This window comes from Lithobates pipiens, unplaced genomic scaffold, assembly GCF_037356315.1.
Source record: "Lithobates pipiens isolate NorthernLeopardFrog02 unplaced genomic scaffold, aLitPip1_a1.2 Scaffold_3, whole genome shotgun sequence".
NCBI classification, from domain to species: Eukaryota; Metazoa; Chordata; class Amphibia; order Anura; family Ranidae; genus Lithobates; species Lithobates pipiens.
This window is the reverse complement of record NW_027507790.1, coordinates 90,281,501-90,297,773: the sequence shown is the minus strand read 5'-3', so window position 1 is coordinate 90,297,773 and position 16,273 is coordinate 90,281,501. Positions and strand designations below refer to the sequence as shown.

At 46.0% G+C, this 16,273-nt stretch overlaps 1 protein-coding gene across 1 annotated transcript in view; it reads right to left on the bottom strand.

The window, feature by feature from the left end:
• The window catches only part of RPH3A (rabphilin 3A), a 396,706-nt gene extending 392,377 nt beyond the window's left edge, over positions 1-4,329 (bottom strand). The window contains exon 1 of the mRNA XM_077462038.1: positions 3,987-4,329. The gene's annotated coding sequence lies outside the window, so the exon portion shown is untranslated. The remainder of the gene's footprint in view (positions 1-3,986) is intronic.
• Positions 4,330-16,273: the final 11,944 nt, after the last annotated feature.

The following is a 16,273-nucleotide window of genomic DNA, read 5'->3' as shown; positions in this document are numbered from 1 at the left end:
GAGGCGACATTGAGGGGAGGCAAGCCAATTTAAAGGGTGAAGATCCACTTTAAGGCCTTGCTCACACTGGCTGCAAAACCAGGTGGTTAAGTCATAGCACGTACCAACACTTCTTACTAAAGTGTAAATGACGCCTCTGGCAGATAGTGCTGCATGTCAACCACTTAAATTCATGCCAAATGAAGCACGCCTTAAACACACCTATAGTTTTTACAGCACAGTTGGGATGAAGTTAGAAAGCCTTTACATTGGGTTAGGGGAAAGACTTTTTGGAAAATCTCTGTGGGACAATCAGATGCACCCCTATACCAATGCAATAACCTCTTTTCTTCCCCTGCACAATTGAATCCAAAACTATCTTCCCCTGGACCAAGTAAAGCATCAGTGGGGTGACAGTGTAAGGATCCATGATATTGTTTTAAAAAAGACTATAGTCTATAACAGTAGTCTCCAAACTCCGGCGGGCCAGATGTGACCCTTCACTTGCCTTTATCTGGTCCTTTGGGCACCATTCCTCCCACTAACACCAATGATGGAGCACTAATCCTCCCACTGACACCAATAATAGAGAACTATTCTTCCCACTGATACCAATGATGGGGCACTCTTCCTCCCACTAACACTAATGATGGAGCACTAATCCTCCCACTGACACCACTAATAGAGGACTATTCTTCCCACTGATACCAATGATGGGGCACTATTCCTCCCACTAACACTAATGATGGAGCACTAATCCTCCCACTGACACCACTAATAGAGAACTATTCTTCCCACTGATACCAATGATGGGGCATCATTCCTCCCACTAACACCAATGATGAAGCACTAATCCTCCCACTGACACCAATAATAGAGAACTATATTTCCCATTGATACCAATGATGGGGCACTATTCCTCCCATTGACACTAACGGCGTGGCACTATTCCTCCCATTGAAACTAACGGCGTGGCACCATTCCTCCCATTGACACCAACAATGGGGCGCCATTCCTCCCACTGTTACTAAGACAGTGACACTATCCATCTCACTAAAACAAAAGATGGGGTATGATTTACTTCCACTGATGCCAGGGCATTTTCCTCTCCCACTCGTCACAGTCCACACCCCCCCCCCCCCCCTAACATCTGAAGGTCAATAAACTGGCCTTTTATTTATAAAGGTTGGAGATTTCTGGTCTACATAAATGTAGCAAAAGCACCTCAAGAATCACAGAAAACCACCAGACTCCACACCATAAACTAACCGCACCTCAAAAATCGTAATTTCCTCTACACAATGTCCCCTGTAAAAAAAACAAATGGGGCATTTGGAGAGAGTTAATGTTTTAGCCTTAATATTCTGTTTTCATCATTTACTTTCCTATCGATGCCTGGGTGATCTTAGCCTTACAGCAGGATCAACAGAAAATGAAATGATTTTACAGGGAGGACTCAGAAAAACATAGACTGCTGTGATAATGGTCTTGATAGACTGCATCATATATGTCCATAGCGCCACTTTAACTACAATAAGGAAAGTGAGGCCACCAACCTGGCTATATTGCTGGATAGAGGTGCAGGGATCACAAGATTGGCTAAACACAATTACTAATTTTTTTGTGGGTAAAGATCCTGCACCAATGCATCACAAGTGTATATTTAGCTATTTGTCTGCATTTCAAATTGCATGGGCACTTTATGACAAGTTTTGAAGGAGTTTGTATATGAAAGGATTTGAACATCTGCATTGTGCTGACAAACATGCCCATAAAGATTATTCCTTAGGTAGCTGCATTATGAGCTAAGCCCTGAAAACGGCTCCTGCCACAAAAAATATCTGAGTATATACAATCTAAGGTCTAAAAAAAAACTAAAAAAAACACAAATAAGCTGATGTATAACTGGACCAAAGAATATGGGTATTGGGGAACAGCTGGAGCTACTGGACAATGAATCGGGCTTTAAATGAAGCAATTTGATTGGCTGCTGTGGGCATTTTCACAATTTCTGCTCCATTTTCTTTGCTTTAGCTTTTTGTACATCAACCCTATAGATTTTTTTTTTTAAACATAGGATAGCATACAGAAGCAAAAGGCACTATGCGGGAATGAAAAGGAAAAAAAAAAAAATCCCAGTTCTGATGTTAATATATCATATTTTTAGGTTACAATTACTTCATTGTTTATTTCCATTTCATTTATAACATATATCAAAACAAAGGTGTCGATAATATTTGAGTGCTGCAAGCAGTGTCTTTGCATCAAACTTGAGAAGCTTGTAATATGCAACACTACATTGTGATAGGACACTACAAAATAAAAAGGATGCAATAGCCCTTTATTAAATTGCCAGTCATGGTACTTAAAAAGTGCCATCTGACCTTACTACAAGTCATATTTTCGCAGGGTCCGCATCAGTTTTGTCAATTATGGAACCAGCAAGTCCGATTAGACAGGAATACCTCTCATAGAAGCACTGCTGTGCAGCAGGAACCCTCTAATGCTTAACAGCACCATTATATCTAAAATCACTGATAATCCACAAGCTAATTGCTCATCAGAATAAAGGGATTTTCTTTTAATTAGCACATCAAGTTCAGGTAACTGATAACACAATGCAATGCTGTTAAATAATGATCTAAAATAAAGCATTTTAAATAGCAACCTATGACAGTACAAAAAGAAAGATTTGTGTCAATATAATCCAGCTCACCTCCTAATCCTTTGCAAATTATGAAGCTATACTCATCGAACAGATTTTATTCTAATTTAAAAAGCTTGCCATCTAAAAGGTTCAAAAGAATAATCTATGAATCTTAAACCTAAAAAAAAATAAAATATGAACACCCACAACCTTTCCTTTTAGTTTTTTGTACCCAGCAATGCTGGAGTTTAAATGGATAATTAGGCTGTATGCAGCGAGCCTTGCTTAACCCCTGCAATGCATAATAGATGGGGCTGCGGAGAAGGGGTTAACTGCATCAGGATGCCAGACAAAGGCACTGACAGATCCTTGCACAATGCTATGCAGCACACTCGGTGCAGCATTCTGACAGCCCCATTTTGCAGGCAAGTGTCCCTTTATGTCTATTCCTGGTGCAATCTATAAAAGCCTCTTCCTATTGTCTACCTGGGGGGGGTGGTAGTGGTGGAGGGAATGGTTTTCTGCAGCTGCCAACATGACATAAGTGGCTTCCTCCCTTTAGAAGAGTATGAAGGTTTCTAGGAATCCCCCATTGTAATCAATACAGAACCGGATATAACCTGTTAAGTTTAGAGAACAGGCTGATCATTGATCATAATGCAACCTGTGCAATATAAAGATAAGTTAGGTGCCCAGGAATGAGTGTACATCTCGTCCTATAGAAATAGGATACAAAATAAAAGATCAATCACAAATAATACAGGCTGATCATTATGCAACCTGTGCAATATAAAGATAAGTTGGGCACCCAGGAATAAAAATATATATATCTTATCCTATAGAAATAGGATACAAAATAAAAGAGCAATCACAAATAATACAAGCTGATCATTCATCATAATGCAACCTGTGCAATATAAAGATAAGTTGGGTGAACAGGAATGAGTGTACGTCTCATCCTATAGAAATAGGATATAAAATAAAAGATCAATCACAAATAATACAGGCTGATCATTAATCATAATGCAACCTGTGCAATATAAAGATAAGTTGGGTGCCCAGAAATGAATCTACATCTCATCCTATAGAAATAGGATACAAAATAAAAGATCAATCACATATAATACAGGTTGATCATTGATCATAATGCAACATAAAGATAAGTTAAGTACCCAGGAATGAATGTAGATCTCATCCTATAGAAATATGATACAAAATAAAAAAACAATCACAAATAATACAGACTCATGATTGTTCATAATGCAACCTATGTATTAAAAAAGATAAGTTGGGTACCCAGGATACAAAATAAAAGAACCATTACAGATGGTCTATAAATCAAGCGGTTGCATGTCTTTACCTTGTATGAAGCAGCAAAGTGTAGAAGCCAGCAGCTTGCAGAGACTGCCTTGGATCTAATACTCCCTTAGCTCTGATGAGTTGCCTGAAATGTAAAAGACAAAGCAAGAGAGGAGAGGGAGAGGTAAAGTAAGTGCTACACTACATTTCCGTCCGGGGATGTCTGCAGCTGAAGGCTTTCTGGGAAAGACAGCAAATGCTTCAGCTAGATCCCTTGCTGAGCAGGCAATGTGTGCGCACTCTCCTGGGCTGGGAGCAGTGGGGGAATCAATACACCTCATCAGCACTGGGGAGGCGGACAGCGCCTGGCTCTGCTATCAATGAGTCTGCCACTGCAAACCATTCATGGCTTCTACTGCTCACCACTCATCACTGCACACCATTCATGGCTTCTACTGAACACCACTCATCACTGCACCCCATTCCACAAGTTCAGCATTCATTGCCACTCATCATCACATCCAAATCACATGCAGAGCTTGCACTTTTCACTGAAAACATCTTTAGGGGACATGTCTAGATTATTGTTTCTTATCTAAATGCCATTAGCTAGAGCAGTATTTAAATAGCGCTAATGAAGATACACTTCGTTAGAGCTACACTTTATTACAAGCAGCTGAAAATGCCTGATGGAACATTCAGCGCGGTACGTGATGATTGTAGTGGTAGAAAGAGCGATTCGCTGATTTTCGGTTCACCTGAATAGGTTGTCACCAACCAGCAGTCTGTTGTTTTTTTTTTGTTTGTTTTTTCAAACATTTTTTTAACCGCTTGACCTCCCTTACCCCCCCATGACCAGGCCATTTTTTGCGTTATTTTAACTGAGAGGTGTAGGGTCTTCAGGTGCTCGGCACAGCTAGCCCCCATTTGGGGTGCTGGGACCAGGAGGCTCGCCCCTCAAGTTAAAATGTATGATTTACAAGACCAGGGACCCAAGAAGTATATTGTTAATAAGGTCTTGCACTGGTTAAGAAATTTAGCCTCCAGCGCAGTATACACCTGTATCTACCCTTTATTGCTGGTGTTCTCTAATACAGCCATCTGCAGGAGTTAGTGGGTGTTGTGTGCCTCCAGCACAGTATACACCTGTATCTACCGTTTATGTAAAAAGGAAAAATAACACAATAAGGGAGCCCCCAAAGCTGCATAACCCATAAGTATACAACAAAAACACAGGAAATTTCCCCAGGGGTTTTTTAGCAGCAGAGAGTTGGTATGAAAATAGTTGATGTAAAAAAATAATTTATTTAACAGACAATAGTAATTCCAAATGAACAATAATACATCATCCATATAGGTAGTGCGACAAATACAAACATGGAACATCACTCATAGCAAAAAACTCTATGTACAGGCATGGTTTGCCAATTGTATTCGTAACATATGTATCCACATGAAAAACCCCGATGCATTTCGACCCTTGCGATTTCAGGTCTCTTCAGGGGGATTTATATTCTAGGGAAATGTCAAAATATCTAATTAAAGACTTTGGACAATATAAAAATATATATAGGTATAATATTTTAAATTAAGCAAAATTATGTCTCCATGCATATAGAGATATAGTTACCAATGGGTGTATGAGGACATGAGGACGTGTCGCATGAACCGGCATTGCAGAATTATAGCCATCCAGTGATCCCATCGCTGCCACATGTTCCCCCCGTGCCCTCTGGGTACCGTTTATTGCTGGTGTTCTATAATAAAGGCATCTGCAGGAGTTAGTGGGTGTTGTGTGCCTCCAGCACAGCACAGTATACACCTGTATCTACCCTTTATTGCTGGTGTTCTCTAATACAGTCATCTGCAGGAGTTAGTGGGTGTTGTGTGCCTCCAGCACAGTATACACCTGTATCTACCGTTTATTGCTGGTGTTCTATAATAAAGGCATCTGCAGAAGTTAGTGGGTGTTGTGTGCCTCCAGCACAGCACAGTATACACCGGTATCTACCCTTTATTTCTGCTGTTCTCTAATACAGCCATCTGCAGGAGTTAGTGGGTGCTGTGTGCCTCCAGCATAGTATACACCTGTATCTACCCTTTATTGCTGGTGTTCTGTCATACAGGCATCTGCAGTAGTTAGTGGGTGTTGTGTGCCTCCAGCACAGCACAGTATACACCTGTATCTACCCTTTAGTGCTGGTTTTCTCTAATACAGCCATCTGCAGGAGTTAGTGGGTGTTGTGTGCCTCCAGCACAGTATATACCTGTATCTACCCTTTATTGCTGGTGTTGTATAATAAAGGCATCTGCAGGAGTTAGTGGGTGTTGTGCGCCTCCAGCACAGCACAGTATACACCTGTATCTACCCTTTATTGCTGGTGTTCTATAATAAAGGCATCTGCAGGAGGTAGTGGGTGTCGTGTGCCTCCATCACAGCACAGTATACACCTGCATCTAACCATTATTGCTGTTGTTTTCTCATACAGGCATTTGCAGTAGTTAGTTGGTGTTGTGTGTCTACAGCACAGCACAGTATACTCCTGTATCTACCCTTTATTGCTGGTTTTCTTTAATTAAGGCATCTGCAGGAGTTAGTGGGTGTTGTGTGCCTCCAGCACAGTATACACCTGCATCTACCCTTTATTGCTGGTATTCTAGAAAAAAGTTTACGCAGGAGTTAGTGGGTGTTGTGTGCCTCCAGCTCAATATACACTACCCAATTGCTGGTTTTCCCATCTCCCTGCAGGCCATTACTATGTCTGGAAGGCCAACAAGGAGAGGAACACAGTCACAAGCTAATAAAAGAGGGAAAGCAGGTTCTGTGTCTAGAGCCAACAGTGCTGGTCGTGGACGCGGTGCATCGTCATCAGCACGTGGCCATGGGACACACTTGTCCTTATTTTCGGCAGCTGGACGTGTTGAGCCGCATCATGCCAAAGACTTGGTAGAGTGGATGACCAAGTCCTCTTCATCTTCCTCATTCTCTCTCACCCAGGCTCAGGGTACTAGCAACGCAGCTGCCAAAGCATCTTCTTCCCTCTTCTCAATGTCATCATCAGTCACTCCTTCGATAGACCCACCACGTCCTCCTGAGGAGTCCCCCGAACTGTTTGAGCACAGTGTTGGGTACGTGCTCCAGGAGGATGACCAGTGTTTTGAAGGCTCTGATGATGATACCCAGCTAGAGGAAGGCAGTAGCGTGAGCGCAGAGAGAGGGGATGCTCAAGAAGGACAGCAGTCTGGCAGTCATGTTCCACCAGCTGCAGCATACTGCCAGGTTTGCTCCAGTGATGAATAGGGAGGGGATGATGAGGTCACTGACTCCATGTGGGTGCCTGATAGGAGAGAGGAGGAGGTACATCTCCAACGAGGCAGGAATCCCTCCGGGGGCCAGCTTAGGGGCGGCACACTGACTGAATCACACCGCAGAGCTCTGCCTGTGCAGGGCGCTGCCTCTGCGCGTTATTCCAAAAGTTCTTTGATGTGGGCCTTTTTTGAGACGAGTGCATCAGATCGCACCGCTGCTATTTGCAACATATGTCTCAAGCTTAACTCGCGTGGCCAAAACTTCAGCCGCTTGGGCATCACATGCTTGACCAGACATATGTTGACCTGCCATGCAAGCGTACCTTAAAGACCCACACCAAAGAACAAAGCGAACCTCTCCTTGCTCCTCATCAGCTGGGATCTCCAAACCCACTAGACCTTCAGTCCTCTCTGAAACCTGCATTGAGAGAAATGAAGGTGTAGAATTAAGTGTGTCACAACCAAGTACTTGCGGGCACTTTGCTAGCAGTACACCCACGTCCGATTGTAGCAGGCAAATTTCCCTGCCCCAGCTGCTGGACCATCGAAAGAAGTTCACTCCCAGCCATCCACATGCCCAGCGATTGAATGCTAGCTTGGCTAAATTGCTAGCACTTCAACTGCTGCCTTTTCAGTTGGTAGACTCGACCCCCTTCCGTGAGTTTGTGCAATGTGCGGTTCCTCAGTGGCAGGTCCCCAAATGCCACTTTTTCTCATGGAAGGTGATTCCGGCTCTCTACTGGCATGTGGAAGGCAATGTCCTTGCCTCGCTGGACAGGGCAGTCAGCGGTAAGGTGCATATTACCGCTGACTCATGGTCCAGCAGGTTCAGTAGTGTTGGAGGTTGTTCCGCCACCACCCCTCCAAAATGCTATTACTTGTTGTGACACACCTCTCTCCTCCACCCCCTCCTCTTCTCCTTCCTCCATGGCCTCTTCCAGTGCTCTGTCCTCTGAACCATTGGTGCTCCGTAGACGTTCAAGGGGCTACGCAAGTACGCAGGCAAAAAGATGCCATGCCGTGCTTGCGCTAGTTTGTTTGGGGGACAGGAGTCACACTGGGGCAGATATTTTGTCAGCTCTGCAGGGGCAGGCCGAGAGATGGTTGACACCATGCCAGCTTAAGCCAGGAATGGTGGTTTGCGACAATGGCACCTACCTCCTCTCAGCCCTCCGACAGGGACAACTGACCCATGTGCCTTGTGTGGCTCACGTCCTTAACCTGGTGGTGCAGCGGTTCTTGGGCAGGTACACGGGGTTACAGGATGTCCTGAGGCAGGCCAGAAAAGTCTGTGTGCATTTCTGCCGATCATTTAATGCCAGTGCTCGGCTGGCTGAGCTCCAAAAGGAGTTGAACCTGCCCAAGAACCACCTTATATGTGACATGCCCACCAGGTGGAACTCAACTTTGGCCATGCTGCAGCGGCTGCATAAGCAGCAGAGGGCCATCAATGAGTACCTGTGCGACTACAGAACCAGGACATTGTCAAGGTAGCTCGGTTTTTTCTCACCATGCCAGTGGGGCATGATCAGGAATACATGCACTGTCCTGTCACCATTTGAGGAGGCCACAAGGATGGTGAGCAGTGACAGTGCATGCATCAGTGACACGGTACCTCTTGTCCACCTGTTGGAGCATATGCTGCGTGAAATAATGGACAGGGCACTTGAGGCAGAAAAAGGAGGACTTCCTTGCCTCTCAAGGCCCCCTTTATCCAGACAGTGTTCCTGCTCTCCCACCCATCACACAGGAAGAGGACAAGGAGAAGGATTGTGTCAGCATGGAGGTGGAGCCTGGCACTCAGCATCAGCAGCAGCAGTCTTGTAGGGATGATTTACAGTCCTAAGAAACCCATGGACTTCTACGTGGCTGGGAGGAGGTGGCTGCGGATCATGTTGTCCTTAGTGACCCAAAGGACTCCGGACCGAATGCTTCAGCTAACCTACGCTGCATGGCCTCTCTGAAACTGACTCCCTGAAACTGCGAAGGATCCTCGTATTCTTCGGATCAAGGAGAGGGACCATTACTGGCTGGCCACTCTCCTCGATTCACGGTACAAGGGTAAGGTTGCAGACCTTATCTTGCCATCGCAGAGGGAGCAGAGGATGAGACATCTCCGGGAGGCCTTGCAGAAAGATCTGTGCAACGCATTTCCAGAGACTGGGAGGTTACAAATTCCTGGTTCTGGACGTGTTGCTGAGGCTTCGGTCAGTCACAGAAGGAGCGGTGGAGAAGGTGGCTGTCTGACCGATGCGTTCAGACAATTTTTTAGTCCGCAGCCCCAAGGTATGATCGGTTCCAGCAACCATCGCCAGCATCTGATTTACATGGTGCAGGAATACCTAGGGTCAAGGTCAGACTTGGACACCTTTCCCGCCGAAAATCCTCTGGCTTACTGGGTCTTGAGGATGGATCACTGGCCAGAGCTTGCACAGTATGCAATTGAGCTACTGGCCTGCCCTGCATCCAGGGTTCTTTCAGAACACACCTTCAGTGCTGCTGGTGGCTTTGTAACTGATCACAGGGTGCGCCTGTCCACCGACTCAGTTGGTCGACTGACCTTCATAAAGATGAATCAGTCTTGGGTCACTACCAGCTACCAAGCACCAGAAGCTGTAACCGAATAATTTTTTTTGAAATGTCACATCCCTTCAAGACTGCCTATGCTGATGCTGAGTGACTGTCCTGTTATGTTGACTGACTATCCTCTTCCTCCTCAATGATCCCGCTGATATCTTGGAAGAACATTTTTGGTTCTGGGTGATGCCACCAGCCCAGTTTTTCAGCCCCTGTTTAACAGGGAAATGTAATTACAATTTTTGATGCAATGCTTTGCAGCAGGGCTCATTCCTGCACTCCAAATAAAGTATATGGGAGAGGTTGCAGTGTTATGGCACCAGCACCTAAGGCCCAAGTTTTCACCCCCTGTGTCATGTATCAGATAAGACCAGAACTGTGTGGACTGCAACAGAGGAAACCCAAATGTGTATAAGTGAAATATAATGATTTATTAAGGAAAGTGAATAATATAAATACAACCACACAGTGCAATAAATCAACCAACAGAGACCCCCAAACAACAACAGACAGATATGTACAATAAATGGGAAATACCAGGATTGTAAACGATAGGCAGGCCAGGGTCATGCACAGAGGATCAGTAGATAAACAAGGGCAGTCCAGAATCAGAGACACAAGCCAGGCCAAGGTCATACACGGGGGAGATCAGCAGATGGGGTAAGGAACACAGGACAGGGAGAGGATGGACGGATCAGACTGCAGGACAGGGATGATGGTAACAGGTGGGACAGGGTAGGGACCAGGACTGGGAAACAGGATCAGAACCATGGGTCACAGGTTCAGGGCGCAGGAACAGGTTCAGAATCAGGCTCAGGATCAGGATCAGGATCACAAGCAGCAGGTCAGGGCACAAGGACAATACCAAGGCAAACATATGAGTGCTTGCCAGCTATTTATAGGCATGTGATTGGCCTCAAGTGACACCTGATTGCAGGAGGTGCTGCCTGCTCCATACTGCCAGGATCCATCTGCTGGCGGACGCCAGTACTGCAGCCCAAAGATGATATAACATCAGCAGGGAAAAGCTCTCCTGACAGCTCAAAACTGACAGGAGACACCTGCTGGTGGACCTCAGTACTGCACGCCAAAAGACAGATATTATCAGCGGATGGAACATTTCCTGACAGTACCCCCCCCCTCAAAGGAGCGGCCTCCGGATGCTCCAACTAGCTGCTGCTGGGACAAGTCCATGGCATCAAGCTGGGCAGCAGGTGGAGTCACATTAAGCTGGATATGAAGACAGTCTAAAATATTAAACCAGGCAATGGGCATCTCAAGCTGGACAGCAGTTGAAGACATAACAGGTTTAGCAGCAGGCACATCGAACTGGGCAGCAGGCTTCGGGTCGTTGGGTTGGGCGGCAGGCTCCAGGTCATCAGCAGGGTCCGGATTGTCGGACTGGGCAGCAGTCACCTTGAACTGTGCAACAGGCACATCAGGCTGGGCAGCCGGCACAGGCACATCAAGCGGGGCAGCGGGTACATCAAGCTGGGCAGAGGGCACCACAAGCTGGGCAGAGGGCACATGCGCTTCAAGCTGGACAGCGGGCACTTCAAGCTGGACAGTGGGTGCAGGCACTTCAAGCTGGACAGCGGGCACGGGCACTGCAAGCTGAGCAGGCACTTCAAGCTGGTGCAGCGGGCACCGCAGGCTGGACAGCGGGCACCGGCACTTCAGGCTGGACAGCAGACAGGAACACCTCAGGCCGGGAGGCTGGCACATCAGACCGGGAGGCTGGCACATCAGACCGGGAGGCTGCAAGGCAGGCAGCAGCACGGCAGGCTGGAAGGCAGGCAGCGGCACGGCAGGCTGGAAGGCAGGCAGCGGCACGGCAGGCTGGAAGGCAGGCAGCGGCACGGCAGGCTGGAAGGCAGGCAGCGGCACGGCAGGCTGGAAGGCAGGCAGCGGCACGGCAGGCTGGAAGGCAGGCAGCGGCAACGGCAGGCTGGAAGGCAGGCAGCGGCACAGCAGGCTGGAAGGCAGGCAGAGGCACGGCAGGCAGAGGCACAGCAGGCTGGAAGGCAGGCACTGGAACGGCAGGCTGGAAGGCAGGCACTGGAACGGCAGGCTGGAAGGCAGGCACCAGGATGGCAGGCTGGAAGGCAGGCACCGGGACGGCAGGCTGGAAGGCAGGCACATCAGACTGGAAGGACGGGACATCAGACTGGAAGGACGGGACATCAGACTGGAAGGCATCGGGCTGGAAGGCATCGGGCTGGAAGGCCGGGACATCAGACTGGAAGGCATCAGACTGGAAGGCCGGGACATCAGACTGGAAGGCATCAGACTGGAAGGCCATGACATCAGACTGGAAGGCATCAGACTGAAAGGCATCAGACTGAAAGGCCGGGACATCAGACTGGAAGGCATCAGACTGAAGCACAGGAACTTCAGGCGGAGACACTGGCTGGATAGCAGGCAGATGTTTGGCAGAATCAGGTGGGTGATCAGGTTCAGCTGGCATGCAGGCAGACTGGAGCAGGTTGGTTGGTGTGGAGGCAGGTTGCGTTACTGGCAGGATCAAATGGGTAGGAAAGAACTTCCGTCTCTTTTTAGATTTAGCTACTAAAGTCCTGTAGGTAGCGGCAGATCTATAGGTAGGGGATGAAGCAGACTGGAGAGAAGGGTTGGAATATGGCAGGGAAGAGGTAACAGTGGCTGGGGGAAGTTCTTGAGGGATAGTAGGCAACGGGAAAGAGGCAGTTGGATTAAAGGCAGGATATGTGCAGCAGGAAGAAACAGGGTATTGATATTTGGTGGGGAGTAGAGTATATTGGGCTGAAACTGAGGATGCCATAGGTGGTGGAGGAAGAGACTCTTGCGCAGGCAGGTGTTTGGTAGCAGAGAGGGTTTGTTGTGGGCTGACTGTGGCTGATTGCAAAATACCAGACCATGCTAAAAGTAGTGGTTGTACAAACTGCGGGTTACATACTGCCTGTCTAACAAGGGATTGTACGGAATCAACACATTCTATTATCATCTGTTGGGAATAGGCTGTGTAATGCTCAAAAAAGTAAGGGGAATCATCTTCCAGAAGCCATACCAGTGATGTGACTTGATTAATACTGAAAGGGGGAGAAAAATCATCATGGCCCCCCGGGATGCAGGGCAGGGCCAGCTCTGTGCAGATTTGAATTAACGGCTGAACATCCCCAAACAGCATATAGCCCTGATCAACCCAGGAGTGAGCTAAACAAATGGTTTCCAACAGCTGATCACTGGTCCACTCTTTCAGTATCTGGCGGAGATAGTCACTACTCTCAGACACCACCAAAGCATAATAACGAATCACCTCTAAATTCATTTCAGTAAAAACCTGAACCAAGATGGTTCCTCTGTGTAGCCACTTCTGGTCAGGGATGGCCTTGGTATTCTATCATGTATCAGATAAGACCAGAACTGTGTGGACTGCAACAGAGGAAACCCAAATGTGTATAAGTGAAATATAATGATTTATTAAGGAAAGTGAATAATATAAATACAACCACACAGTGCAATAAATCAACCAACAGAGACCCCCAAACAACAACAGACAGATATGTACAATAAATGGGAAATACCAGGATCGTAAACGATAGGCAGGCCAGGGTCATGCACAGAGGATCAGTAGATAAACAAGGGCAGTCCAGAATCAGAGACACAAGCCAGGCCAAGGTCATACATGGGGAGATCAGCAGATGGGGTAAGGAACACAGGACAGGGAGAGGATGGACGGATCAGACTGCAGGACAGGGATGATGGTAACAGGTGGGACAGGGTAGGGACCAGGACAGGGAAACAGGATCAGAACCACGGGTCACAGGTTCAGGGCGCAGGAACAGGTTCAGAATCAGGCTCAGGATCAGGATCACAAGCAGCAGGTCAGGGCACAAGGACAATACCAAGGCAAACATATGAGTGCTTGCCAGCTATTTATAGGCATGCGATTGGCCTCAAGTGACACCTGATTGCAGGAGGTGCTGCCTGCTCCATACTGCCAGGATCCATCCGCTGGTGGACACCAGTACTGCAGCCCAAAGATGATATAACATCAGCAGGGAAAAGCTCTCCTGACAGCTCAAAACTGACAGGAGACACCTGCTGGTGGACCTCAGTACTGCACGCCAAAAGACAGATATTATCAGCGGATGGAACATTTCCTGACACCCTGTTTAACAGGGGTGTGTAATACAATTTTTGATGCAATGCTTTGCAGCAGGGCTCATTCCTGCACTCCAACTAGACTATATGGGAGAGGTTACAGTGTCATGGCACCAGCACCAGTGCCTAAGGCCCAATTTTTCCGGCCCTGTTTAACAGGGGCATGTAATTACAATTCTTGATATAATATTTCACAGCAGACAACCCTGTGGGCTGGTGACAAAGACAAAAAAGGAGAAGTGAATATCTATTATTACCAGTATCTATGAATATGGGGAGAAGAGTCTGAAAACATCCAGTGGGTTTATATTTATATGCAGTTATCTCCTTGCCGCAAGGTAAGGGGCCACTACCTACTAGCGTATGTTTGCACAGAGTGGAAAAACACCTGGATGCTGTCACTTTTCAGAGATTGCACAACTTGCACAGTGAAGCACTTGCACTTAAGATGTTTTCTTGCACTGTTTATAAACTGAATACTTATATTGATTTATGTATGAACATTTAAATTTTTAGTTTTGGAATTTGGATTGATCCATTTTATAAGGTATCCACCTGTGTGCATTTGTATTGATTTATTCTAGCACCAAGTGACCCCGAGATACATGGCCCTAAAGTCGGGTCACAGAATATTTTTGAATGCAGTTGAAATAATGTCGAATTATGTTGAAATAATTTCGAATGCATGCGAAATTATTTCAACATGATCCGACATTATTTCAACTGCATTCGAAATGATTTCAACATGATTCGACATTTTTTCAACCTCATTCGAAAATATTTTGTGACCCGACTTTAGGGCCATGTATCTCGGGGTCACTTGGTGCTAGACACTTCAAATTTGGATATGTTGTAGTGCTATTATTGTGTTTGCATACCAAATTTGGGGTTTCTAGCTATAAGTGACCCCAAGATATGTGGCCCCAAAATCGGGTCGCAAAATGTTATTAGTTATTAGAGCAGAGAATGACATTTTGCGACCCGATTTTGGGGCCACATATCTCGGGGTCACTTATAGCTAGAAACCCCAAATTTGGTATACAAACACAATCGTACTAGCACTACAACATATCCAAATTTCTAGCACCAAGTGACCCTGAGATACATGGCCCTAAAGTCGGGTCACAAAATATTTTCGAATGTGGTTGAAATAATGTCGAATCATGTTGAAATCATTTCGAATCCGGTAGAAATATTTTCGAATTTGGTTGAAATATTTTCGAATGTGGCCGATTTTTCGAATTCGGTAGAAAACTAAACGAAATCCGAAAACGAATTTAAGGAAGTTAACGAATATAACTAAACTAAATTAATGAATTAACAAATTAAAACGAAACAAAACTAAACAAATTTTTTCCTTTTGCACATGTCTACCATTGGTTGACTTTGCACTTTATATGGATGTTTACATAAGCTTTATTGTTTACATTAACGATTTTATACTTATGCTATTTTTTTCACTGGCTGTATAATACTTCTGTCACGGAGCACGCTCATTAGCATCATTAAGATTGATATTTTAGATCATCATATACCCAATTATTTTTCTATATAATACCTTATTTCTACTTTGTGCCTTTCCATATCTATGACTATTGGTGCCAGAAGAGGTACATAGAAATATATTGCCCATATTGTGGATCAGGTGATAGAACAGCGCAACACCACCCTTTCTATTTATCAAAAAAATTACTCCTCGCACTCGTTCCGCATTGGGGCAGCCACAAAGGCGGTCCGGTGGGGATTGGATGATAGGGTGGTCCAGAGTATTGGACGTTGGAAATCAGCGTGTTTTAAATTATACGTTCGCCCCCATTTTTTGTAAGTTAAAGAACCATAATGGGTGGGGGGGGGGTACTGTTTGTGGCTCCTTTCTTCTCCGCTTCTAATAATTCATGTTGTACTGGGGTGATGTGTTTTTTCCATTCTCTCTCCCCCTATTTCTCTGTTCTTTTTCTTTCAGATTCAGAAAACTGCTTGGTCTGGATCCTGGGACACCCCTTTGTGTATTGAGGTGCTAGGAGGGCAGATGTCAGGAGGGATGGCAGGTTGTTGGGTTTGTCCGGGGAGGAGGTCACAGTACGTTGGCTTGGAGTCCCGGGAAGGCTATGGTCTAGGGTAGTTCCTGAAATGCACAGGTATGCTAGATTGGACCAGCCCCATGATGTGGTTCTGTTTCATGTGGGGGATAATGACCTGGGTTTGTGGTGTGCAAGGGAATTGACTAGGGACATCAAATTTGACCTGTTACGGGTTGCAATCCTTTTTCCCGATACAATTTTTATCTGGTCCGATATTGTGTCCAGGGCGGCTTAGCGT